Below are 26,838 nucleotides of genomic sequence, written 5' to 3' on the forward strand. Positions count from 1 at the left end.
AATTTTTCTCAATTCACCTCATCATGAATTACCAGAACAGCTTCAGTACTAGGTGATATATTGAGTCCTGTAAAGAATCCAGAGCTGGGGCATAGAAAAAGGTACTACCCTTAAGGAGTTTGCAATATAATAGGAAAATAAGGCAGGCTTATCCCTAAATTATCATTCAAACCAAATATCAGGTGTATCAAAAATAAGATAAAACAAATTTTATGGAGGCCCAGAGGTCAAGATTAAATCTAATGAGATCATTTTATTTTTTTTCCTAATGGCCTGGAAGGATAGGTGTAATTATTTACTCAGGAGGGCATTTAATCCCATGTTATCCGATGTTGCTATGTGACAGGGAGGAAAAAAAAAACAACATAACAATTCTCTCTTCTCTTTCCTTGCCTTCATAGGTAGATTCTTGTGCTGTTCAACTTCAGAGACTTTTTTCTGTTGATTTGCATTTAAGGTGGAAATGTGGAATGAATGAAGTCTGGAAAGATGGCTGTTGGCTCTAGGGTTCTACAAAAGAAAGGGAGTGGAGATCCATAAGAAAAATTTTCTCTGTGTATATTATAGTTTCTCCTGTACTCCCATGCAAAAATAGGTATTTAGATAAGAGGGAGAAGGTCTAGGCTAAATAGATTCTAAATATATAAATGACATTGGATTTTCTTTGGAAAACACATCTAGTTGGATGGGTTTCAGACTGCATTCTGCAGAATCCTGGAGGTCAAGGTGGGCCATTTTCAGGTGGGTGGAGACCTAAAGAAGAGACTATTTGGTTAGACTCTGGGACCCCTCCCCTCAGTTTGTATTTAGTTTTATCTTGTTCATATAATAGGGTTCTAGGTAAGGTAATTAATAAGAAAGCCAATAAGGCTAGGTGAAGAGACACAAAAAGAAAAAGAATGTAGTGCTATAACAAATAAGTTCCATAGGTCTTAGAAAGACAGAGCCCACAGAAATGAAGAGTTTTGTGTTAGTCTCCATGAAGTTTGAAAGAAAGACTGCCACTTTGAAAAACAGAAATGTACAGTATCATAAAATAGATAGGCCTATATTCCCTATATTCTCTTTAATATGTATATGTCAGTTTTTCAATCAATCAACAGTTTATCAAGCATTTATTGCACTTTCAGTTTCATCTATTTTGTGTAACTCTTTGAAAAGTCTGTTGCTTTAGTTTTTTAGCTGCTAAAATGGTATTTGTTGGATACAATGGATTGGTTTGACCAATAGGAAAGTATTGGCTCTTAGTTTTGAGAAGAGGACAAGTCCTAAAACAAGGGGTCAGCAAGGCAATGCTTTCTCCCTGAAGACTGTGACATTCTGGGACTGGCTGCCAGAGATCCTTGGCCATTGATTTTTTTTGGCACATGGTAATGCACACGGCAGTGCCTTCTCTTTTCTTTTCCAGGTTCTGTTGATTTTCAGCTTCTGACTGCTCCCCGTGGCTTCCTCTTCCATGTCCAATTTCCTTGGCTCATAAGGACTTCGGCCATATTGGATTAAGGCCCGGCCTTACTAATAATATTTTCAAAGGTCCTTTTACAAATGAGTTCATACAGGACCAGGAGGTGGGACCTGAACATGTCTTTGTGCAGGTCATGATCAATCTCCAATAGATGTGTTAACAGATAAAATATTTATCAAGTTAAGCATAGATTAAGAGTGTCACAAATTAGAAGACAGACCTTCAAGTGAGGGAATTAAGTATATAGATTTAATACTTTTTCAAGACTTTGTATATTATTTTTCTTACTTAGAAATGGGATAACATGTTTTAAGAACAAATTCTTTTTACATTTACAATTTCACATTATAATAAGAAACATAAGAGTTTTATGTTTGAAGGATAAATTATTTTTAATGATTTTTTACATAAATATTTAGTTGCTGATATAAAGGCTAAAGGATCAGAAGCCAGGGGGAAGGAAACTGTAACAGCTATAAAGGTAACAATAAGCTCACATATAAAAGGGACCAATTCATCTAGTTTAAAAAAAGAAAAGAGAGCACAATAGCACAACAGTAACTTCACCTATTATATAATTACAGGTTTTGTATACAAGTGCAGACAAGCAGACAGAATAAAGCCTCCTCTAGGAGATCCAAAAAACTTGGCAGATCTGTCCAGGTGGGATGTGATGCTGGGACCAACAACAAAAAGAAACAGACTATAACTAGGGTTTGGCCTAAGTCTGAATTTGGCTTCTCTTTGCTAAAGAGCAGCTTGCTGCAAAACTCTGGGAAACAAAGGGAAAACGGGAAGTGGTAGAGAATTAAGGCATAGAGCTCAGGTAACTAAAAAAAGATACTGTCAGTCACAGACATTGCCAAGCAATGTTTTTGCCTTCATTTGTGAGGACAACTCACTTGAGATCTTTCAAGAACTTCAGAAGATGAGAATTTCGTCAGCAATGCTCTTCATCAGAAGGCAAAGTAAGAGATAAATAGAACTGCTTTAGACATGGGGCCGCGGTGATTCTGCACCATTTAAAACTGTGTGCTAGACTCAAAGAAGTGCAGGGTTGACTGTGGTCATGGACCAACTGTAGAAATAGTTGGGCAACTTATTTCCTTGTAAGCCTCTTATTTTTCTGCCCAATGGCCTTCCACTCTGTACTTACTTGCACTAAAAAAAATAATGAAGTATTTGGGGATATGGAAAGAAGAGTCAAATAAATAGCACAGCTATAGATGTAAGGCCTAATGACAGTCACAGGTTGGCACCAATTAACAATGGATTCCCCACAAACTATAGTAGATGCCAGCCATGCCTTGCCCCCAGTCCTTTGACTATTTGCCATTTTTGTGCATATTGGTCTGACTTCAACCAGTCACAGCATCTCTTTACCCTACAATTTTCATTAGGTGTTCAGAACTTGCTTTTGTGTATGCAACAGGACAGAAGTGCTGGAGAATTAAAGTCCCTGGGAACAGACTTAAATCGATGGTTGATGGGATTTGGTATATAAATACCCAAGCTCCCTCACGTCTTTGAAGGGATAACTAACTCTGGGGCACATGCTTTACACCATTTCCCAGAGACCCCCAGCAGAACTGCATTCTCATTCCCACATTAGAATTTGCTTGATAGCATACCTTTATTGACTGATTTCCTTTGACTCCTGTGGGGGATTACCTTTCAACTAAACTACAACTATACTTGAATCCTTCAGGGATTCTCCCTTCTGAGCATATTTTGACAATGTCCGTAGATATATATATATATTTTTCACTATGTCTGCACATACTCTAGTGGGTACTGGCCAGGGATGCCATGAAGTACTCTACAATGCACAGGACAACTCTCCACAGCAAAGAATTATCTGGCCCTAAATATCAATAGGGCCAAGGTTGCAAAACTTTGACGCAAGAGTCTTTTTCTAAGAAACCTAAATTAAGGCAGGAATTACAAAAAATAAGGTAGATGTTGCTGAAGAAGTCCTAGAATCTGAGTTCTTACCAGTCTGTAAGACCAAACAAACAAATAAATAAATAAAACACCCACAGATAATTGCAGATGAGGGGTACATGGCAGGAAGGAGACAAGCCTATGATGTCAACTGAGAGGAACGTAAGAAGTAGGCGCTGCTTCCCTTTAAATTGGATCTATCACAAAATGGGAACAAAACCATGGGCAAGTGGGATTTACCACTTGTGTGGTCAATGCTACCACAGAAGTCAGAATTAAGAAAGGAGTAGTAGATGGTTGATGGTAGGTAGTCAGGGATGCTTCCTGGGTGTTCCAGAACTGCCACTAATACACCGAGTTATGTATGCCCACGCCTCAGCCTCCCAGTGCGTGGGATCCAAATTCCTATCACAGCTAAAGCACTGACTAATATCACCGAACTTTGGGAAGATACTGAAAAGGTCATACTTGTCAGCGCTGCCTCTGTAAATCCCCTAGGCCTCGGGGACTGGACTGCTGGCTGTATGAAAACTACGGTTGGTTGGCATCTTCAAAAACTTGTTTTCTTTCATTACAACTGAGTTCCTTCTTGACCACATTACAAAGTGATCCTGGGTGGTGCAATGGTGGCTCAGTGGCAGATTTCTTGTTTGCCAACCTGGGTTTGTTTCCCGGTGCCTGGCCATGTGAAAAAATAAAAGTGATCCTGTCAACACTTCTATCTGCTCTCCAGGAAGGATGGTCACTCTCTTTCAGCCTGCTTTATGGGAAACCTCTTTTCAGTCTCACCTGTCAAGTCTCTGTTTCTCCTGGGAGATGACATTTTCTTCCATCATCTGGATTGTTTGAGTCCCTGAGAGTGTGAATTCAACAAGCGCTGTGGGGTGTTACAATATCTGTTCCTCACTCTCTGTGTGTTGTTCATTTTCAGACAATCCAATTGCAGAGCTTGCCTTGGCATCTTTGATAATGGGGTTGGATCCAGGGCAAAAAAGTGGGGCCAGCAGTTGGTGAGAAAATAAGTGAGAGTCAAGGAGAAGACTGAGAAAATGTTTCTGGCTGCTTTGCTAATGCTTGGATTGATTTAGTGCAGAGATATTCTTAGACAGTTTTGATTATTAATGTGCATGATCCTTCCACTTCCGTGTAGGAAGTGAATTCTTGCATAGGGTGCCATCCTTTGGAGGTTCACAGAGGTAGAATCAATGGCGGCTCAGCCTCTTGCCCCACACAATTTGTTGACTATAGTGTTAATGATCAAAGCTTCGCTCAGGCTACTGAAAATGCCCACACACACTGTTCTGGGGCTGTAACAATAGCTTCTGTGCCTCATGGATCTATTCCAACCTGAGAATAGCACAGAAGAATATCAGAGCCTGTAGTTTTATAGATAAAAGCTGAAAAATATATATAAAAGGAGAAACAAATATTGTATATTTAGCTTTGAAAACTGAAAAGTTTTCAGTATTACCCTATACTGAAAAGATTTGGGTTAGGAATTCTAATTTTATCTGTCATGAATTATGACCTTGGAAAAGTTACTTAGCACCACCAGGCCTTGTTTTCCTTAACTGTAAAATCAAGGAGTGGGATAGGACCAGGCCCAAGGGGCTTCCTTGCTCAAGTATTCTATGATATCTCAGCAAAAAATGAGCAAATCAGATACCCTATTAAAAATATTGATTTTTGTCATTCTACTTAACCTGTTCCCCAGACCACTTGATCAAGCAAAAGCATTGCTGTTAAAGGGGGGAAAAATGGAAGAGACTACTTTGTACGTATGCAAAGGCCCTACATAATCATTTGGGATTGAATCAATGAGCACCTTGTGAAAAAGATACTAGATAAACAGTTTCTTTAGGCCAGTAAAATATACTGAAATTTACAGAAGATAGTTGACATACCTCAGTGTGGGAGGGAGAGATTTTTTTAAGGGATATTCTCCTTCATCAGACATTCTGCCGTTTATCGCACTAAATAGCTCTTATTGACACACTTTCAGATCAAGAAAGCAAAATGTATTGTTTGTGAATATAACTGTTGTAGGTGAAAATTATGCAGTTGGTCACTGTCTTAGTTTGGGTACCCCCCAAAGCAGATCTTGAGACAAGGACTTAGATGCAGGTGGCTTATTTGGGAAGTATGATGATTAATTTCATGTGCCAATTTGGCTAAGTTATGGTGTCCAGTTGTTTGGTCAAGCAAGCACTGACATGGTAGTTATTGTGAGGGGATTTCTTAGATTTAAATCATTAATCAATTGATAGTATCTATGGCTGATCACACCACAATCATCAAAGGAGATTGCCTTTGGCAATGAGAGAAGTCACTTCATCCAATCAGTTGAAGGCCTTTAAGGGAAAACGACTTCTGCAGTCAGAAAGAAAAATTTCTATCTCTACTCCAGCCAAGCCAGCCTCTCTTAGGGAACTTGATGCCACCTTCATCGAGTTTCTAATTTGAGGTCTACCCAATAGAATTCAGACTCTCCAGTCCCCATGTTTGTGTGAGCCAATTCCTATAATAAAGCAGGTAATAAATATATATTATAGGATATGTGTGCATGTATATAATGATATATATGTCAGTTCTGGCTCTCTGGAGAACACTAAAACACTAATACAGGAAGTGATACCAGCTAGTAGAAGAGGGTGGCATGGGGAAAGTGATACAGGGAAGAGAGAAAAACCAAGAGTAGGAAAAAGCTGCAGTAGGATACTAAGGCTCAATCCCATTGGGGATATTCTGAGAAACTGCAGAAGAATGGTCCTCAGAGTTGATCTACTGGAGGACAGAGAGTATGCTGCATTTATCCACTAATTCCCGTTCCCCATCGATGAAGGTTGTCCCAGAGGGCATCAGTCCATCTGTATTTCCAGATTGTGTAAACCATTGTCCTGTTTCACCTGACCCTCCCTGCCTCAGAGAAAGCAAAATGGAGAGAGTTTCAGCATACGCTTTGTGTGGGACATTTGCAAGCAGAGCAAACTCTCTACCACAGTAGTCTTGAAATTAGTTGGGTCACAAGAATGTGGCATGGTGCATCACAAGTGCCATATTTATTTGAATCAGACATAGTAAATTTACATCTTAAATCTGATAATGAGAGAGAAACATGTATGCTAAAATTTTTTAAGCCTATAATGATAGTTAAGACCGTGACTATAAACATATATGTATATATCTTTAATATCAAGTTAGAGATATCTGTCAAGGAAATGGGCTTGGAGGAGAGGGTTGGAAGGTTCCATGGATGGATGGGGTGGATCCATATCCTGGGTGTTTGTGTCCAACACCTGGAAGCATTTGCTCAGGCTCTGGAGTTCCCTTTTCATGTCATGATTATATCAAATTAAAAGACCCAGAGAAGCCAGCACTAAACAGTCCATTACTTACCCTTTCACCATATTCTTCCTGTCCATATATCCCCTTCCTACCCCAGAATTTTAAAAACTTGGCCAAATGGAGGTTCATTAAATATGGCTTAGAAAAGACATAAGCTCTGTTCTATGCTTTTATTTATCTGTCTGCTACAGAACAGACTAAAGAACCTGTCTGCTAAGGAACAAACTAAGGAATCCTGATTTGGACTTTGATATTTCAACCCCACCAAAAAAACTATAGAGGAAGACAGATGAAGGCATTTTATCAAAATAAATATTTTTTTAAAGTCCTCATAACTTCATTGGCTAATCAAGACCCCTGATTGAAAGAACAAAGTAATACTCAAACTAGGATTAAATAATGGACCACTTATTTTAATAATACAACATATGTTCATAGACACAAGTTAAGCACATCTATATGTCAAAATGTCTGGAATCAGAAATTAAAAATTCAACAATAAAATCTTTGCTCTCCATTTATTATGAGCTACTGCACTTACCTCTTTCTTTCTCTTTCACAGCTTCCTCTACGGATTCTTATTCTGGGTCCCAAAATAACATTCACTCATAACCTTCTAACTAGAGTAACCATCTCCAACCAGGAATTTCCTATGTTTCTCTAAGTTCAAACTCCGAAGAGAGTAATCTATTGGATTCATTCCAATTCATACTAAAGCAAACAAGTCATAGATAGTTGGAAACTGTACAGATAGGTCAAATTCTCATCCTTTGTTCAATCAATAGTTACCATGGGCAGGGTCACAGACATTAAGAACACTCAGTAGGAAGGGAAGGGGCAAGATGGTGGCTTAGTGAGGTGTGGAATTTAGTTTGTCCTCCAGAGAAGCTAGTAAATAGCCAGAAACTGTACAGAACAACTACTAGGAAGACATCAGTAACGAGACACACAGCAGACACCAATCTGGACTGGGTGGAACAGCTAATTTCCCACACAGAACGGTAAGTCTCACAAGTCCTGGAGGCTGGGGTCCCTCACTAATGGGCACAGCTGGCTGGTTCCCAGAAGGGAAAGGAAACAAACTTTACTAGTACCAAGGGCTTAATTCAATCAAGCTCCAAATACAGAATTGATTAACAAATTCTGACTGCTGAAAACAGGCCCTGTGCACAGATAAACCTGGAATAAGCACAAAAGGAACCAGGTATTTTTGCCCTGACAGAGAGGGGGTGGGGTTTATAGAAAAAAACCAAAACAACAACAGAGGCTTTTTGAGTTGTACAGCATGATATACTGGAAAAGGACTGGACCTCAAGAAAAGGGGGCACATAGAACTGGGGGATACATAGAACCACAGATCAACTCAAGCTCTTGATTGGCAGACCCAGAGAATGGGATCTGGCTCTGAAAATGCTTATTGCTTTTTTTTTTTTCCTTTTTTCTTTTTTTTTTTTTTAACCTCCTAACAGCTTATTAAGTAGAACTGCAGTCACTCTCAGTCTCCAGCACTGCCCCAGGCAAAGGTGGAACTAAAGCATATCTGAGAAACAGAGCAATAGTAAGGTGAAAGGGTTAATTCCTTAAAGGGCACATCTTCCCAAAGAAAAGGGGACAGGGCCCAGCTCAAGTGGAGGTCCTCATTCAGGGGATTTGGTCACCAGGGGCTGGAAAATAGAAGCAATCAAAGCCCTCCTACTACTGTAGACTTGGTCTCAACTATGCCCATGGCAGGGAGAGTCTGCTAAAATTAAAGCACCACATAACTTTACACTGGTGGGAAGTCATGGGTAGACAAGCACCACGGAAAACTGATGCAGGCTACTCTCTCTCCTGAGAAGTGGGTGTGTCTGGTCTTGGAAAATCTGATGGGGCCAGTGATATCTAACGAGATCCTCCTAAAAAAAAAAAAAAGGCTCCATATAGGCAGGGCAAGAAACAGAAAAACAAGAACTGAAAAATTCTGATTAGTTAAACAGAAGCAATGCTAGAGGTCTAGAATAAGTTGAATTGAATGTCAAAGAACAGATAGAGTACAAAGCCATACATCAGTTAGGTAAAAGAGTGAAAACAAGATCTAGAATAAACTAATTAAGGAAGTCAAGCATAACAAGTCATACTAGGAAAATTGAAGATATGGCCCAGTCAAAGGAACAAATGAACAATTCAAACGAGATACAGGAGTTGGAACAACTAATTCAGGATGTGCAAACAGGCATGCAAAATCTCATTTAAAAAAACCAGAATAATGAGTTGAGGGAGTATATAAAGAAGACATTGGGTGAACATAAAGAAGAACTTCAAAGTTTGAAAAAGCAAATCATAGAACTTATGGGAATGAAAGGCACAATATAAGAGATGAAAGAAAAAAGGAAACCTACAACAATAGATTTGAAGAGGCAGAAGAAAGCATTAGTGAACTAGAGGACTGGACATCTGAAATCTGACACACAAAAGAAAATACAGGGAAAAGAATGGAAAAATATGAGCAGGGTCTCAGGGAATTGAATGACAGCATGAAGCACATGAATATACATGTTGTGAGTGTCCCAGAAGGAGAAGAGAAGGCAAAAGGAGCAGAAAGAGTAATAGAGGAAATAATCACTGAAAATTTCCAATCTCTTATGAAAGATATAAAATTGCAATCCAAGAAATGCAGCATATGCCAAACAGAATAGATCCAAATAGACATACTCCAAGACACTTACTAATCAGATAGGCAAATGTCAAAGAGAATTTTGATGCAAAAAGAGAAAAGCAATCCATCACATGCAAGGGAAGACCATGTGTGGATTTCTCAGCAGAAACTATGAAAGCAAGAAGGTAGTAGTATGAAATATTTAAGATTCTGAAAGAGAAAAACTGCCAACCACGAATTCTATGCCCAGCAAAACTGTCCTCAAAAAGTGAGGGGGAGATTAAAATATTTTCAGACAAATAGTCACTGAGAGAATTTGTGACTAAGAGACCAGGTCTATAAGAAATACTAAAGGAAGCACTACAGGAAGATAGGAAAAGAGAGGAGAGAGAGGTCTGGAGAACACTGTAGAAATGAAGACTATCAGTAGAGGTAAAAAGTTAAAAAAAAATAGATATGGACATATAAAATCCAAAAGACAAAATGGTACAAGAAAGTACTGCCTTTACCATAATGACATTAAATGTTAATGGATTAAACTCCCAAGTCAAAAGACAGAGACTGGCAGAATGAATTTACAAACAGGACCCATCTGTATGCTGTCTACAGGAGACTTACTTTAGACCTAAGAACAAAAATAGAATAAAAGTGAAAGGTTGGGGAAAGATACGTCATGCAAACAACACCTAGAGAAGAATAGGAGTAGCTATACTAATATCTGACAAATTAGATTTCAAATGCAAAACAAATAAAAGATACAAAGCAGGAAACTATGTATTAATAAAGGAATAATTCAACAAGAAGATGTAATAATCATAAGTATTTATGCACTGAGCCAGAGTGCTCCAAAAAACATGAGGCCAATCCTGACAGCACTGAAGGGAGAAGTAGATAACTCTACCATAATAGCTGGAGACTTTAATTCTCCATTCCCATGAATGGATAGAACATTTACATAGAAGATCAACAAAGAAACAGAGATTCTGAATAATATGATAAATGGACTAGACTTAACAGATATTTACAGAACATTACACTGCACAACAGCAGTATACACATTTTTATCAAGTGTTCAAGGGTAGATGGTATGCTGGGTCACAAAGCAAATCTTAATAAATTTAAAAGGTTGAAATCATAAAAAAATCACACTTTCTCAGATCATAATGGAATGAAGTTGGAAACAAATAACAAGCAGAGGACCAGAAAATTCACAAATATATGGAGGCTAAACAGCACACTCTTAAACAACCAATGGGTCAAGGAAGAAATTCCAAGAGAGATCAGAAAATACATCAAGGCAAATGAAAATGAAAAGACAACATATCAAAAGTTATGGGATGCAGCAAAGGCAGTGCTGAGAGGGAAATTTATTGCCTTAAATACCTTATTTAAAAAAGAAGAAAGAACAAAAATCAAGGAATTAACTGTTCACTTGGAAGAACTAGAGAAAGAACAACAAACTTACCCCAAAGAAAGCAAAAGGAACAAAATGACAAAGATTAGAGCAGAAATAAATGAAATTGAGAATATGCAAACAATCAAGAAAAGAAAAAAAAAACAGAAGTTGGTTCTTTGATAAAAATCAATAAAGTTAATGGGCCCTTAGCTAGGTTGACAAAAAGAGAGAGAGAGAGGATGCAAATAAATAAAACTAGAAATGGAAGGTGAGGTATGCCAGTTTGAATCTGTTGTGTACCCCAGAAAAGTCAAGTTCTTTAATCCTCATTAAATATTTCTGGGTGGGATATCTTTCTGACTGTTTCCAAGGAGATGTGACCCACCAATTGTGGATGGTAAATTTTGATTAGATGGTTTCCATGGAGATGTGTCTCCACCCAGTCAAGGTAGGGTTGCTTACTGGAGTCCTTTAAGAGGGAACCATTTTGGAAAAAAAGAGCCACCAGAGCCACTAGAACCAACAGAGTCCACACAGCCACAGACCTTCATAGATGAAGAAGGAAAATGCTCCTGAGGGAGCTCCATGAAACAAGAAGCTGGGAGAGAAAGCTAGCAGACATCGTCATGTGCTGTCCCAGCTGAGAGAGAAACCCCAAACATCATTGGCCTTTCTTGAGTGATGGTAATGTCTTGTGGTGCCTTAATTTGGACACTGTCATGGCCTTAGAATTGTAAACTTCCAACTTATTAAATTCCCTTTTTTATAAGCCATTCCAGTTCTGGTATATCACATTCCAGCAGCCTTTAAGATAGAACAGGAACCATAACCACTGACCCAGCAGAAATAAAGGAGGTAATGAGAGGATACTACGTTCAACTATATGCTAATAAACTAGACAATGTAGCTGAAATGGACAACTTCCTAGAAAGGCATGAATGTACAACATTGACTGGACAAGAAATAGACCTTGACAAACCAATCATAAAGGAAAAGATTGAATCAGTCATCAAGAAGATTCCAAAAAAGAAAAGTCCAGGAATAGATGGCTTCACATGTCAATTCTACCAAGCATTCAAGAAAGCATTCAGAAGCATTTTGAACCTCAAACTCTTCAAAAAAAATCAAAGAGGAGGGAATGCTACCAAACTCATCCTATGAAGCCAACATCAGCCTAATATCAAAGCCAGACAAAGATACTACACAGAAGAAAATTACAGACCATTCTCTTTAATGAATAGATGCAAAAACTGTCAAAAAAAAAACCTTGCAAATCAAACCAGCAGCCCATTAAAAGAATTATACTCCATGACCAAGTGGGACTTGCATACTCCAGGCATGCAAGGTTGATTCAACATTAGAAAATTGATTAATGTAATACACCATATCAGTAAGTCAAAATGGAAAAACCATGTGATCATCTTAATTGATGTAGAAAAGGCAATTGACAAGAGTTGGCATCCTTTCCTGATGAAAACAGTTCAAAGTATAGGAGTAGAAGGGAACTTCCTCAACATGATAAAGGGAATATATGAAAAAACCACAGTTAACATCATCCTCAATGGGGAAGGATGGAAAGCTTTCCCTCTAAGATCAGGAACAGGACACAGATGCCCACTGTCACCATTGTTATTCAATATTGTACTGAAAGTTGTAGTCAGAGCAATTAGAGAAGAAAAAGAAATAAAAGACATCCAAATTGGAAAGGCAGAAGTAAAACTCTCACTGCAGATGACATGATACTATATGTCAAAAATCCTGAAAAAGCTACTAGAATTAATAAATGAGTACAGCAAAGTGGAAGGGTACGAGATCAACATCCCCAAATCAGTAGTGTTTCTATACACTAGTGATGAGCAATTTGAGGAGGAAATCAAGAAAAAAATCCCATTTACAATCACAACCAAAAGAACCAAATATTTAGGAAAAAATTTAATGATACAAAAACCCATACACAGAAACCTACAAGAAATTGCTAAAAGAAATCATGGAAGACCTAAATAAATAGAAGGGCATACTGCATTTATGGATTAGAAGACTAAATATAATTAAGATGTCAATTCTACCCAAATTGATTTATAGATTCAATGCAATACCAATCAAAATCTCAACAAGTTGCTTCGCAGAAATAGAAAAGCCAATAAACAAATTTATTTGGAAGGGTAGGGTGTCCTGAATAGCTAACAACATCTTAAGAAAGTAAAATAATGTGGGAGGTCTCATACTACCTGACTTTAAAGCATATTACGAAGCTCCAGTGGTCAGAGCAGCATAGTAGTTGCATAAAGATAGATATACTGACCAATGGAATTGAATTGAGGGCTCAGATATAGACCCTCCTATCTATGGACAATTGATCTTTGATAGGGCAGTCAAGCCAACCCACCTGGACCAGAACACCCGCTTCGATAAGTGGTATTAGGAAAACTGGATATCCATATGCAAAAGAATGAAAGAGGATCCATATCTCACACCCTATACAAAAATTAACTCAAACTGGATCAAAGATCTTTACATTAGAGCTAAGACCATAAAACTTTAAGAAGAAAATGTAGGGAAATATTTTATAAATCTTGTAATAGGAGGTGGTTTCCTTGACTTTAAACCCAAAGCATGAGCCTTGAAAAAAGAAATAGATAAACGGGATCTCCTCAAAATTAAATACTTTTGTTCATCAAAGAACTTTGTCAAGAAAAGTAAAAAGGCAGCCTACACAATGGGAGACAACATTTGAAAACCACATATCAGATAAGGGGTTAGTATCCAGAATATATAAAGAGATTCTTCAACTCAACAACAAAAAGACAAACAAACAAAAATGGGCAAAAGACATGAACAGACACTTCTCAGAAGAGGAAATACAAATGGATAAAAGTTATAGGAAAAGATACTCAACTTTACTGGCTATTAGGGAAATGCAAATCAAACCATAATGAGATATCATCTGACACCCACCTGAATGACCATCATCAAAAAAACAGAAAACGACAAGTGCTAAAGAGGATGTAGAGAAAGAGGCACACTTATCCATTGTTGGTGGTACTGTAAAATGCTATAGCCACTCCAGAAGGCAGTTTGGCAGTTCCTCAGGAAGTTAAGTATAGAAATGCATATGATCCAGCAACCTCATTACTAGGTATATATTCAGAGGACATGACAGCAAGGTCACAAATGGACATTTGCACACCAATGTTTACAACAGCATTATTTATGATCGCTAAGAGATGGAAACAGCCCAAATGTCCAACTACATCGAGTGGCTTAACAAGCTGTTGTATATACATACGTTGGAATATTACGCAGCTGTAAGACAGAATAAAGTCATGAAGCATGTAATAATGTGGATGAACCTTGAGGACATCATGCTGAATGAAATTAGCCAGAAACAAAGGATAAATACTGCCTGGTCTCACTAATATGAACTTAACATTAATGAGTGAACTTTGAGAATTGATGGTAAAAATACAGGTTATCAGGAGATAGAAATAGGGTAGAGACTGGGAATTTGGTGCTGAAGAAATACAGATTGTGCAACAAGACTGACAGTAAAAATTCTGAAATGGATAGCATAATATTACCAGACTGTAGCACAATAATATATCGAATGAAGGTGAATATGAGTATGATTGAGGAATAAGGGTTGGGGGCACCTATGAAACCGAAAGGAAAGATAGATGGTAAAGACCCAGAGGATATAACTTAGGAATGCCTAGAATGAACAATAATGGTGATTAAATGTACAAATATAAAAACGTTTTTGCATGAAGGAGAACAAGTGAATGTCAACATTGCAAGGTGCTGAAAATGGATGGTATACAAGAAGAGTACAATAAATGCAAGCTAGGGTCTATAGTCAACAGTAGCATTGTAATATGCTTCAATTGCATGTAACAAAGGCATTATGCTGAAAATAAAAGTCAACAGGCTGGAATGGGGGAATGGGGGAAGGGTATGGATTCTTTGTGGAACAAAAGGAAATGTCTTCATATAGATTATGGTGGTGAAGGCATGTCTATTTACTTAGGTTGGATTGTATGATGTGCTTATAAAACTGTTTAAAAGTGAATAGAGAGAAACAAGTGCCAGAGAAAATGTGAAGAAAGAAATGTACCTATTTAGTGTGGGTAGGGAAATTGAATTGTGCAGCCCCTCTGTAGGTCAGTGTGGTGGCTCCACAGGAAGCTAGGGGTGGGGTTGCTATATGATCCTGCAACCCCACTGTTCAATATATACCTGGAGGAACTGAGTGTGGTGACATGATGGACATTTGCACACTCTTGGAAGTGTTTGTGATTTGCAATGGATAGAAATAGGGTAGAGACTGGGAATTTGGTGCGAATAGGCTAAGGGTACAATGACTTAGGGAAGGAAGGGGGACCTGTGATGTACACATACAATGAACTACTGAGTAACTACAAGAAGGAATGAAGTTGTGAGGCACACAACTAGGTGAATGAACCTTAAGGATGATATGTTGAATGAAATGTCAGAAACAAGAAGGCAAATATCATGCCTCACTTATATGGACTAACTATAATATAAAAATTTGGAGAACTGAAGTTGAGAGCATGGGTTGTGAGGTTGGAGCCTATTGTAAAGGGCCCTAGATTGTAAGCTCTTACAATAGTTACATATATTCAGGAGTTGTAACTATTATTTCTAAATTCTGAGATACTGAGCTGTTTGTATATAACCTAATCATTCCCATAAAATTTGGGTACTTATTTGAAACTGGAGATTCAGAGTTAGGGCTCTGAAGTTATGAGGGTCAACATTATCCCATACAGGAAATGTTTGAAAAGTTGAAAAAAGGATCAGACTTCAACTAGAGATATGAATGAAGCTAATTTGGATAGGACTAATGTAAATTAGAATACAGGATAAAGGATGACATGGCCCATATTTTAAAACTTCAACTTCTGTGTGAGATGTTTTTCATTGCAAAATTTATATTTTGCTTAGCGCCTTACCTAATTTAACTTGTATGATCAGTTTAGCCAAACACTAGAAGTACATAGAATCTTCAGGGTGTGAGATTTTGTTCTTTTGTCTGGGTTAGTGTGATGCCTCAATATATCCCTCAGTAATTTAGGCAGTGAATAAAAAAGTATTTGCAAAGTCGCCCTGGGGGTGGAGAAGAATGGAGGAAATATTCAACTTCACTATATGGAGGAATTCCTGACAGTCTCGCAAGCAGTGGGGACAACCAAATCAATAGGCTGAACTCTCGATCTTGGGGTTCGCCCCTATGAATCCTATTCCTGCAAAGGAGAAGCTAAGCCTACTAATAATTATGCCTAAGAGTCACCCCCAGGGAACTTCTTTTGTTGCTCAGCTATGGCCTCTGTCTTTAAGCCAACTCTGCAGGTGAACTCACTGCCCTCCCCCTTACCTGGGACATGACTCCCAGGGTGTAAATCTCCCTGGCAATGTGGGACAGAACTCCTGGTTTTCACCAGGACCCGGCATCATGAGATTGAGAAAGCCTTCTTGACCAAAAGGGGAAAGAGAAAAATGAGACAAAATAAAGGATCCGTGACTGAGAGATTTCAAACACAGTTGAGAGGTGTTTGAAATCTAGAGGTTATTCTAATGCATTATATAGATATCCCTTTTTAGTTTATGGAATATTGAAGTAACTGGAGGGAAGTACCTGAAACTGTTGAGCTGTATTCCAGTAACCTTGATTCTTGAAGATGATTGTGTAACTATACAGCTTTTACAATGTGACTTTATGATTGTGAAAACCTTGTATCTGATTCTCCTTATAGCAAGGGTATGGACAGATGAGTTAAATATATGGATAAAAAATAAACATATAATAGGTGGGAGAGGGGTAAAATAAATTGGGTATATTGAAATACTAGTGGTTAATGAGAGGGACAGGTAAGGGGATGGGATGTATGAGTTTTTTCTTTTTATTTCTTTTTATGGAGTGATGCAAATCTTCTAAAAAAGATTATGATGAAGAGCACACAACGCTAATTTGAATCCATAATATTCTATTTACCTGTGAATCCTTAAGTAAGTAAATAATCTTTCTGGTTTTCAGTTCACTTTTCCACAAGTGGCAGTAATAATACCTACAGTTAGATCAGTGGTTGCAAAGTGTGGTCTGTGGCCCGAATCCAGCCTGTGGCCTGTTTCTGTAAATAAAGTTTTATTGGAACACAGTCACTCCCATTTGTTTAATTGTAAAGCTGCAATGGGAGAGGTAAATAATTGGGACAGAGAATTTATCACCCGTAAAGCTTAAAATATTTATTATCTCTCCCTTTACATAAAAAAGTTTGCTGACTCCTGACCTAAGTTATTGAAGATTGGAATTGTACGTAGCCAGGTGATTACATACTTTCTCAGTGCATATTAAATTCCTTTCATTGGACCCAGAACACATTTAGGGCTCTAAAACCACACACCTTTGGGGAAAAAAAAAGTCCTCTACAAGTTCAAGATCAAGGAAATGGTTTTCATGCATTTAATATACTCTTGAAATCTTCACAGGTTTTCATTTAATCTGTTAAACGTAGCAGTGTGTTCATAACTTAATTTGTATATTTTAGCCATTTGCCTTAATGCAAGTAATTGGCAGGTACCACATTAACACACAAAGGTAGTTAATACCACCCACAAAAAAAAGCATATTTAGTTCTTTATTATTTCTGCTAAATAATATAATGCACAAATCACAGAACTAAAGGGCCCGAAAAGATCTGTGAAGGTGGATTCATTCATCCCTCAGCTTCTGGGCAACACTTTATGTCAATCATCCTACAGAAATTGTACTTTATTAATTAAAATCACCAGATAATGAGATTCTATAGAATACCTTGGTACTGTGCACCCTGGTCTCTCAATTCTTTTATTGGGGCATTTTCCCTAAATGGAGCCCAAATTCTTCCTGCTGCTAGACCTTTACATCTTGTTCTTCCATGTCCAAGCTGCTCCACCTGAGCCTGCCTTACATGCAGTCACTGAAATGCCTTGGCTCTTTTCTTTCCTCCAGGTGAAGGAGGGCAATAGCCAAGCAGATTTCATGATGTCTTGAATCTCAAAGATCCCTCCTCTACAGCCAGGACCATATCTGAAGAAGGGCAAAACCACTTGTCAGTAGCTCCAGAGGTGAGGCAGCATGGCTTCCGAGACAAAAGGCCATCCTTTTAGGAATGTGTTTGCTTTCCTCTGTCTTATATACCTGGGCCTTTTTTAAACTATAAAATCAAGATTATGATTGCTACGGTATTATAACCACCACCACCTTCTTCATTGAATGGAGTCATCTCTTTGGAATGTTCTGCACTGTTTATGTTTTTCTTTGGAATTTTAAAATACATTTTCTTGAATCTATGTCCTTGCTAGGGAGGGGGAATGCCACAGGCCACAGACAGTTAAATGCTTTAAATATTGAGAAAAATAAACTGCATCTGTATAAGAAAGGGCCATTTAATACTTTCCAAGAATATCGGACTGACGATAAAGGTAGTCTGAATGTATTTACATGAACACATTGTAGTTAAAAGTTACAATTCAATAGGCTGAGCCCTCGATTTTGGGGTTTGCCCCCATGAAGCTTATTCCTGCAAAGAAGAAGCTAAGCCTACTGATAATTATGCCTAAGAGTCACCCCCAGAGAGCTTCTTTTGCTGCTCAGATGTGGCCTCTCTCTCTAAGCCGACTAGTATGTGAACTCATTGCCCTTCTCCCTATGTGGGACATGACTCCCAGGGGTGCAAATCCCCCTGGCAACGTGGGACCTGATTCCTGGAGATGAGCCAGGACTCAGCATCACGGGAATGAGAAAGCCTTCTTGACCAACAGGGGAAAGAGAGAAATGAGACAAAATAAAGTTTCATTGGCTGAGAGATTTCAAACAGAGTTGAGAGGTTATCCTAGAGGTTATTCTAATGCATTATATAGATATCCCTTTTTAGTTTATGGTGTATTGGTGTGGCTGCAGGGAAGTACCTGAAACTGTTGAGCTGTGTTCCAGTAGTCTTAATTGTTGAAGAAGACTGTATAACTATCTAGCCTTTACAATGTGACTGTGTGATTGTGAAAACCTTGTTTTCTGATTCTTGCATCTGATTCTCTTTTTATTCATGATGTGGACAGATGGGTAAAAAAATTAAGGATAAAAAATGAATAAATGATAGGAGGAGATAAGGGGTGAAAATGGGATAGACTGAAATACTGTGGGTCAATGAGAGGGAGGGGGATGAGGTATGGGATGTATGAGTTCTTTTTATTTTCCTTTTTTTTAAGAATGATACAAATGTTCTAAAAATGATCATAGTGAAGAATGCACAACTACCTGATGATAAAAAAAATAGTGTTTGATGATTTGAAATGTATGTATACGAAGCTTATTATAGATGAGTTTACCTGCCATCCTAGCTTATTCCCTTCTCATAACGTCACCACAGATGGGTGTTTCTGTAGCTTAATTGTCATCGTCATCAGACTTGTGGCAAGGGGAGCTACCCAAAGAATTCACAGTTGAAGATGCACCTCTGTGTAAAGGTGAAAAAGGAAATAAAGGCCTCTAGGCAGCAAGAGAGCTGTTGAAGATAGGGACCAGTGACATTATTTGATAAGACTGGTTCCTACAAACAGGAGATTATCCATTCATCTTTATCAAGAGATTTTTTTTTAAAGACAGTGGTAAACGAAGCAAACCATTTGTAGCATATTGACTAATATGAAAAAAAAGTAAAAATTGGAATGTTTCTTGGTAAATATGTCATATGAGCAAAACAATATCTATCAATATCTCTTTGCAGATATAAAGAATACAAGACAGTTATTACATTCCTAGAAATGTACATGAGTTCAAATAAATTCTCTTCTGACAATTTTAGGCCACTGTTCATTCCTATTTAAGTACGTGGTATATGTAGGTTCAGCCACTTGATAGCTTAAACAAATGATAATGTTTAAATCACTGATCTATTACCCAAAATGGGTCGGATAGTTATTTTAAACTGAGTCCTAGCCTTTATTTACAGTCTCATGTAGCCTTGTGGAAATAGATTAAATTACTCCATTTTCATCCAGGTAGAATTTGGAAACTTACGCCTTCTCATTACAATTAGTTTTTGATTGTGGAGTAGCATCAACATTCATGGCATTTTCTTATAAGAAGAGTCTAGGATGACTTTTTCATTTGGATGATTTCAACTTTCAAAGTTGATTAATGAAATATGTTATATGTTAAAAGGCTACTAATTTTTAATTTAGTTCCCTATCACATATTCACCAAAACTCTGTAAGAGGTATTTTTAATCATGCTAATTTCAGGCAGGTTCATAATGTCCTGGAGATTTGTATATCCTAAGTTGAATTAATCATCATTTCTCCCCTTCACCCCCTATGAACTAGACCTGTCCTCTTATATCCTTTCTTTTCTATTAATGGGGCCACCACGTGTCCAGCCCTTAGACTCAAAACCTCAAAGTCATTGTTGGCCCTTTTCTTACTCTGCCTCAATATTTAATGAGTGGCAGTCACACCATTACTACCTTTGTAATATCTCTTACATCTACTCCTCTGCTTTACCTCACTAATTCATGGACATATTTTACCCACCCAAAACCAGAGGTCCACAGACCACTCTTTGCATTTCTGAAGTCCCAAAGTTCTGAAAGCCCAAAGTTTTTTTTTTTTTTAATAATTTGTGACCTGGTGTCTATACATCATTTATAATATTTGATGTGAGTTTCTTTGAAGAAATATTGAAGTGTTTGATTATAAAGAGCTTCCTCAGGCTTTGATTTTGTCTAACATATGGTATATGTCTTGTAATACCTTTCTAAAATTTAGAACAATCTGAATTCCAAAATGATCTGACCTCAAAGATTTCAAATGAGGAAATGTGGGCTTTTGTTAACATTATCTCCTAAAGTAGACTTTACTTCTGTTTCTACTCTCTTTAATCCAGTCTATAAATTCCTTTCAAATGAAGCTTTCTGAATATATTTACTGCAAAAATTTGGCCTCCAGCAGATACTACCATCCCCACATTCTGGCATTCCAGTCTTTTAAACCTGGTCTATCTTTTCTACTCATAGCAGATGGGGCCTATAGGACATTTGAATTCATAAGGACTAACTTTGAGAAATATATGATATTTCAAGTTAAGGTGAATGCCCAATTTACTTTGTATCTCCATAGGGGTTAGCTATCGCACACATAGGCATTCAAAAAATATTTGTTGAATAAATGAAAGATTGAACAATTGGTTGATATGACAAGCATGATTCTGAAAAAGTATAAATGGGAATATAAAATGGTTGATTTTTAATTTAGTTCCCTATCACATACCAAAACTCTATGAGAGGCACCTTTATTCATGCTAATTTCAGGCAGGTTCATAATGTCCTGGAGATTTGTATATTCTAAAATAATACAAATTGTTACTATTATCTCCCGAACTAGAGTTTACTTCTGTTTCTACTCTCTTTAAATATTCTATAAATTCCTTTCAAAGGAAGCTTTCTGAATACATTTACTGCAAACATTTGTGTTTGCTAAGACTTCTATGCTGAATATCAGTCAGATTCTATTAAGAGATGCCTTTAGTAAGGTAGTTGGAATAAGAGGACATGTCTGTTACCCAAGAGGCAGTGATTTACATCATGCCTGTCCATTGTTTCTAACATGGCAATGTTTGTAGGATATTGGAACCTGTACTCATGTGATATGTAAATACGAAACTGTATATTTTTCAAAGATTTTTTAAACTTTGGGAAATCTTATTTGTTGTTGTTAAGATATTCAAGGAATAAAAGAGCTGGAAATAACAACAACAACAAAAAAACACAGCTAATATCATCCTCAATGGGGAAAAATTGAAAACTTTCCCCCTAAGATCAGGAACAAGACAAGGATGTCCACTCTCACCACTATTATTCAACATTGTGTTGGAGGTTCTAGCCAGAGCAATTAGACAAGAAAAAGAAATACAAGGCATCAAAATTGGAAAGGAAGAAGTAAAACTATCACTGCTTGCAGATGATATGATACTATACGTCGAAAACCCGGAAAAATCCAAAACAAAACTACTAGAGATAATAAATGAGTACAGCAAAGTAGCAGGTTACAAGATCAACATTCAAAAATCTATAGCGTTTCTATACACTAGCAATGAACAAGCTGAGGGGGAAATCAAGAAACGAATTCCATTTACAATTGCAACTAAAAGAATAAAATACTTAGGAATAAATTTAACTAAAGAGACAAAAGACCTATACAAAGAAAACTAAAAAAAAACTGTTAAAAGAAATCACAGAAGACCTAAATAGATGGAAGGGCATACCGTGTTCATGGATTGGAAGACTAAATACAGTTAAGATATCAATCCTACCTAAATTGATTTACAGATTCAATGCAATACCAATCAAAATCCCAACAACTTGTTTTTCAGAAATAGGAAAACCAATAAGCAATTTATCTGGAAGGGCAAGGTGCCCCGAATTGCGAAAAGTATCTTGAGGAAAAAAAACGAAGCTGGAGGTCTCACGCTGCCAGACTTTAAGGCATATTATGAAGCCACAGTGGTCAAAACAGCATGGTATTGGCATAAAGATAGATATATCGACCAATGGAATCGAATAGAGTGCTCAGATATAGACCCTCTCATCTATGGACATTTGATCTTTGATAAGGCAGTCAAGCCAGCTCACCTGGGACAGAACAGTCTCTTCAATAAATGGTGCCTAGAGAACTGGATATTCACATGCGAAAGAATGAAGGAGGACCCGTATCTCACACCCTATACAAAAGTTAACTCAAAATGGATCAAAGATCTAAACATTAGGTCTAAGACCATAAAACAGTTAGAGGAAAATGTAGGGAGATATCTTATGAAACTTACAATTGGAGGTGGTTTTATGGACCTTAAACCTAAAGCAGGAGCACTGCAGAAAGAAATAAATAAATGGGAGCTCCTCAAAATTAAACACTTTTGTGCATCAAAGAACTTCATCAAGAAAGTAGAAAGACAGCCTACACAATGGGAGACAATATTTGGAAATGACATATCAGATAAAGGTCTAGTATCCAGAATTTATAAAGAGATTGTTCAACTCAACAACAAAAAGACAGCCAACCCAATTACAAAATGGGAAAAAGACTTGAACAGACACCTCTCAGAAGAGGAAATACAAATGGTCAAAAGGCACGTGAAGAGATGCTCAATGTCCCTGGCCATTAGAGAAATGCAAATCAAAACCACAATGAGATATCTCACACCCACCAGAATGGCCATTATCAACAAAACAAAAAATGACAAGTGCTGGAGAGGATGCGGTGAAAGAGGCACACTTATCCACTGTTGGTGGGAATGTCAAATGGTGCAACCACTGTGGAAGGCAGTTTGGTGGTTCCTCAAAAAACTGAATATAGAATTGCCATATGACCCAGCAATACCATTGCTAGGTATCTACTCAAAGGACTTAAGGGCAAAGACACAAACGGACATTTGCACACCAATGTTTATAGCAGCGTTATTTACAATTGCAAAGAGATGGAAACAGCCAAAATGTCCATCAACAGACGAGTGGCTAAACAAACTGTGGTATATACATATGATGGAATATTATGCAGCTTTAAGACAGAATAAACTTATGAAGCATGTAATAACATGGATGGACCTAGAGAACATTATGCTGAGTGAGACTAGCCAAAAACTAAAGGACAAATACTGTATGGTCCTACTGATGTGAACCGACATTCGAGAATAAAGTTGGACTATGTCATTGGTAACAGAGTTCAGCAGGAGTTAGAAACAGGGTAAGATAATGGGTAATTGGAGCTGAAGGGATACAGACTGTGCAACAGGACTAGATACAAAAACTCAAAAATGGACAGCACAATACTACCTAATTGTAATGTAATTATGTTAAAACACTGAATGAAGCTGCATCTGAGCTATAGTTTTTTTTGTTGTTTTTTTGTTTGTTTGTTTGTTTTATATATATTTTTTGTATTTTTTATTTTTATTTTTTTCTCTATATTATCATTTTATTTCTTTTTCTGTTATCTTGCTATTTCTTTTTCTAAATCGATGCAAATGTACTAAGAAATGATGATCATACATCTATGTGATGATATTAAGAATTACTGATTGCATATGTAGAATGGAATAATTTCTAAATGTTGTTAGTTAATTTTTTTAATTAATTAAAAAAAGAATTACTGATTGCATATGTAGAATGGAATGATTTCTAAATGTTGTGTTAGTTAATTTTTTTTTAATTAATAAAAAAAAAAGAGGTAATTGAGTCAGACATCTGAGGGAAGAGCCTTCCAGAGGATGGGAATTGCAGATGTTGGGAATAAGCACAGGTGAGGCCCACAGGATGGATTCTGGCATCTGGTGTCCCCAGGGAGCAAGAGTGGAATCTGCAAATGGGAGAATGGGGGCAGAGGAGGACTGAGAAGATGTGGGTGGAATTCTCTGCCCCATCATGTATTTATCGGTTGTGTAGTCACAAACAGCTGACTCACACCGCAAGGGTCTGCATGTCTTCAGTGCTTTCCCAGGATAAAAAGTCTCTTCATGTCAATTTCTCAGCTTGTGGAATAAAATTCAATAGTGTAGGAAAGAGACTTGTCGTCTATCGTTGTTTGAAGAATTCGTGAATAGACGAGAGATGTATAAATGGCTGGCTGGCTGGCTGGCTGGATGATGGAAAACAGGTTAGATAGGCAGACAGATAGCTGGGCAAGCAGACAGAGTATGTAGAAATGCGTGTACATCAGTAGGTAGGTGACAGAGATAAGAAGAGGATGGGTGGTTGGATGGATGGAGAGAGAGACAGATATGTATGCTCAACAAGTGACTTCCTAGGGCTGTCATGCTTTGAGTGTTTTTACCAAGCAACTCAAACAGGCGATGCCCATTTGAAAGGGAGTATAGAAGTACTTACTCGACCCATCAGGAAGTCAACATATGGAAACACACGCAGTCATCAGCCAGGGTCGATGCGCTAGCAACATGGATTGAATGGTGGCCCTTCAAAGACGTGCCCACATCCTAGTCCCTGGACCTGTAAATGTTACATACTTGGAAAAAGCATCCTAGTAGATGGAATTATGTTCATGATCTTGTGATAATGAGCTCATGCTAGATGATTTCGATGGAACTTAAATCCTGTAGCATGTCTCCTTTCAGTAGAGGGAGATTGGAGACAGAAAAGAGGACATAGACGCAAAGATGAAAAGGTGACATGAAGACCCAGGCAAATAATGAACTGATGTGGCCATAAGCCAAGGAAGCTGGTCATAATGTGACTATAGACTAGGCCATGAGCATGTTCTGTCCTAGGGCCTTCTGATCTCCACAGGTGATAATGATAATGAAGAATAGATCATGTCTTTCTATTATTTCACACCACTGGGTTCAGGCTAATTTGTTACTGCAGCCCCAGTAAACTGATACCTTCGGTCGAAGACTTTTCCACAGGACTCAGAACTTTTACTGCACAAACCTGTCTGACCTACTCAAAACAATCTTCAATCTGTTTAGGCCAAACATCCCGACACACTGAAAGACCCAGACACAAATCCACCCTCCCTGGAAGCATCGAATGCATTTCAAAATGGACATTTTACACCCCCTAAACTACTACTTTTGATTCCTTGATGTTCCCAGATAATACACCAGAGACTGGGCCCTCTTAATGGCCTTCTACTATGTACAATGCCATTGTTTCATCCTGATTTGGAAGGAGTTTGGAAATACAACAACAGGGTGACACTGGAGGCCAAATGACCCCTTTCCTTTTTGGAAACCTTGGTTCAGAAACTTACATTCCTGTGACAGTCCAGGTGTTATAACTGAACCCTGGAAATGGTCAGGTTTAAGAACTAGCAATTCACAAGGCTGCAAAAACAGAAGAAACCCATGGTAAGCCTCAAGGAAGAGAAGAGAATGAGTCGAGGCAAGCAGGCCCAGCTACAAACTCTTCCCATAGTTTTCCAGGTAAGTCACCTGACCATTCCAGAGGCAGGGTGAAAAGAGAGGAACAGAGCTTGGAAGACCCTAAAGAGCTCCCTTGGCAGGACTGAAACCCCAGGGGCAGGGAAGGCAGAGTCCTGCACTGTCTTCTACCCCCAAACACAATGCAAAAGAAATCAGAAATCTCTTTCACCCTGACTTATGCTTGGTACCCTAATGGCTGGAGATGAGAGCAAAATCATCTTGATTAGCTGCTAATAAAAACCCTGTGAAAGCAGATTCTACCACACACCTCAAAGGAAGGATGCTGACCTCTATTCTTCAAGTATTTCTTGCCAACATTCTTAATATTTCAGCTACGTATGCCCTATGGCAAAGTCATGCGTGCTTTCCTGATGTGAAAGTGGAATGTATCTATGGGAATAAGGGAAAGCATGAGAAGCCATGTATCAAACTTCAGGAAATGACTCTATTGAGGTCAATCTCTGCTACCACTTATTACAGGTGAACCTTGGTCAACAGCATGAATGCACTTTCTCTTCTGTATCTGGAAAGGGATCATAGATCAGACCAGTTCCAGACTGTGCAGCCAGGCTCCATTGGAAGAGAAATCCAATGCCCAATGGTGCTCTGTTGGCAAGTGAGCGTTCCCGCTCCACATCGTCTGAGGAGACTGGAGCAGACCATTGTGCACCAAGTTGGGCTCATGAGTTGAGCCTAGTAAGGTAGTGCATGTGCTCTTTAGAGGCGTGTCATGGTGCACAATACTGCGTGTATTATTATGTCAAATGCCTACATGATGAGAAGGTAGTACAATCTCTTCGTTAAAGGAATGAGCTCTGGGATCCTAGAGCCTGGCTGAGCTCCTCTTTGGGGCATTGCCACTTGTGTGACCCAAGAAGAGGTGTTGTTTTCACCGAAGGGGTCCAAGGAAGTGAAGAAATCCGTCTGTACCTAGAAAGGATGCTGTGTGCAGTGCAGGATCTGGGCAGGTCAAGGGACGGCATGTCCTCCCCAGAACCTTTCGCAGCCTCATTGGGCCTTAACTGTTGCCCTTCTCTCGCACCCGTCCCTGTCCATCACGCACCCTCCCA

The 26,838-nt window shown here is 38.2% G+C and overlaps 1 long non-coding RNA gene across 2 annotated transcripts; it reads right to left on the reverse strand.

Moving 5' to 3' along the window:
- Positions 1 to 275: 275 nt before the first annotated feature.
- Positions 276 to 26,838, reverse strand: LOC143657858 (uncharacterized). Of its 2 annotated transcripts, none has more exons than XR_013162986.1 (3): positions 26,699 to 26,838; positions 24,714 to 24,833; positions 276 to 510 (listed from the first exon to the last, which is right to left on the reverse strand). It is a non-coding gene; the product is annotated as an uncharacterized LOC143657858 (long non-coding RNA). The 2 variants fall into 2 exon arrangements; XR_013162985.1 differs by lacking the exon at positions 276 to 510 and adding an exon at positions 24,062 to 24,186.

The sequence above is a fragment of the Tamandua tetradactyla genome, chromosome 15 (genome assembly GCF_023851605.1).
Source record: "Tamandua tetradactyla isolate mTamTet1 chromosome 15, mTamTet1.pri, whole genome shotgun sequence".
Lineage (NCBI taxonomy): Eukaryota > Metazoa > Chordata > Mammalia > Pilosa > Myrmecophagidae > Tamandua > Tamandua tetradactyla.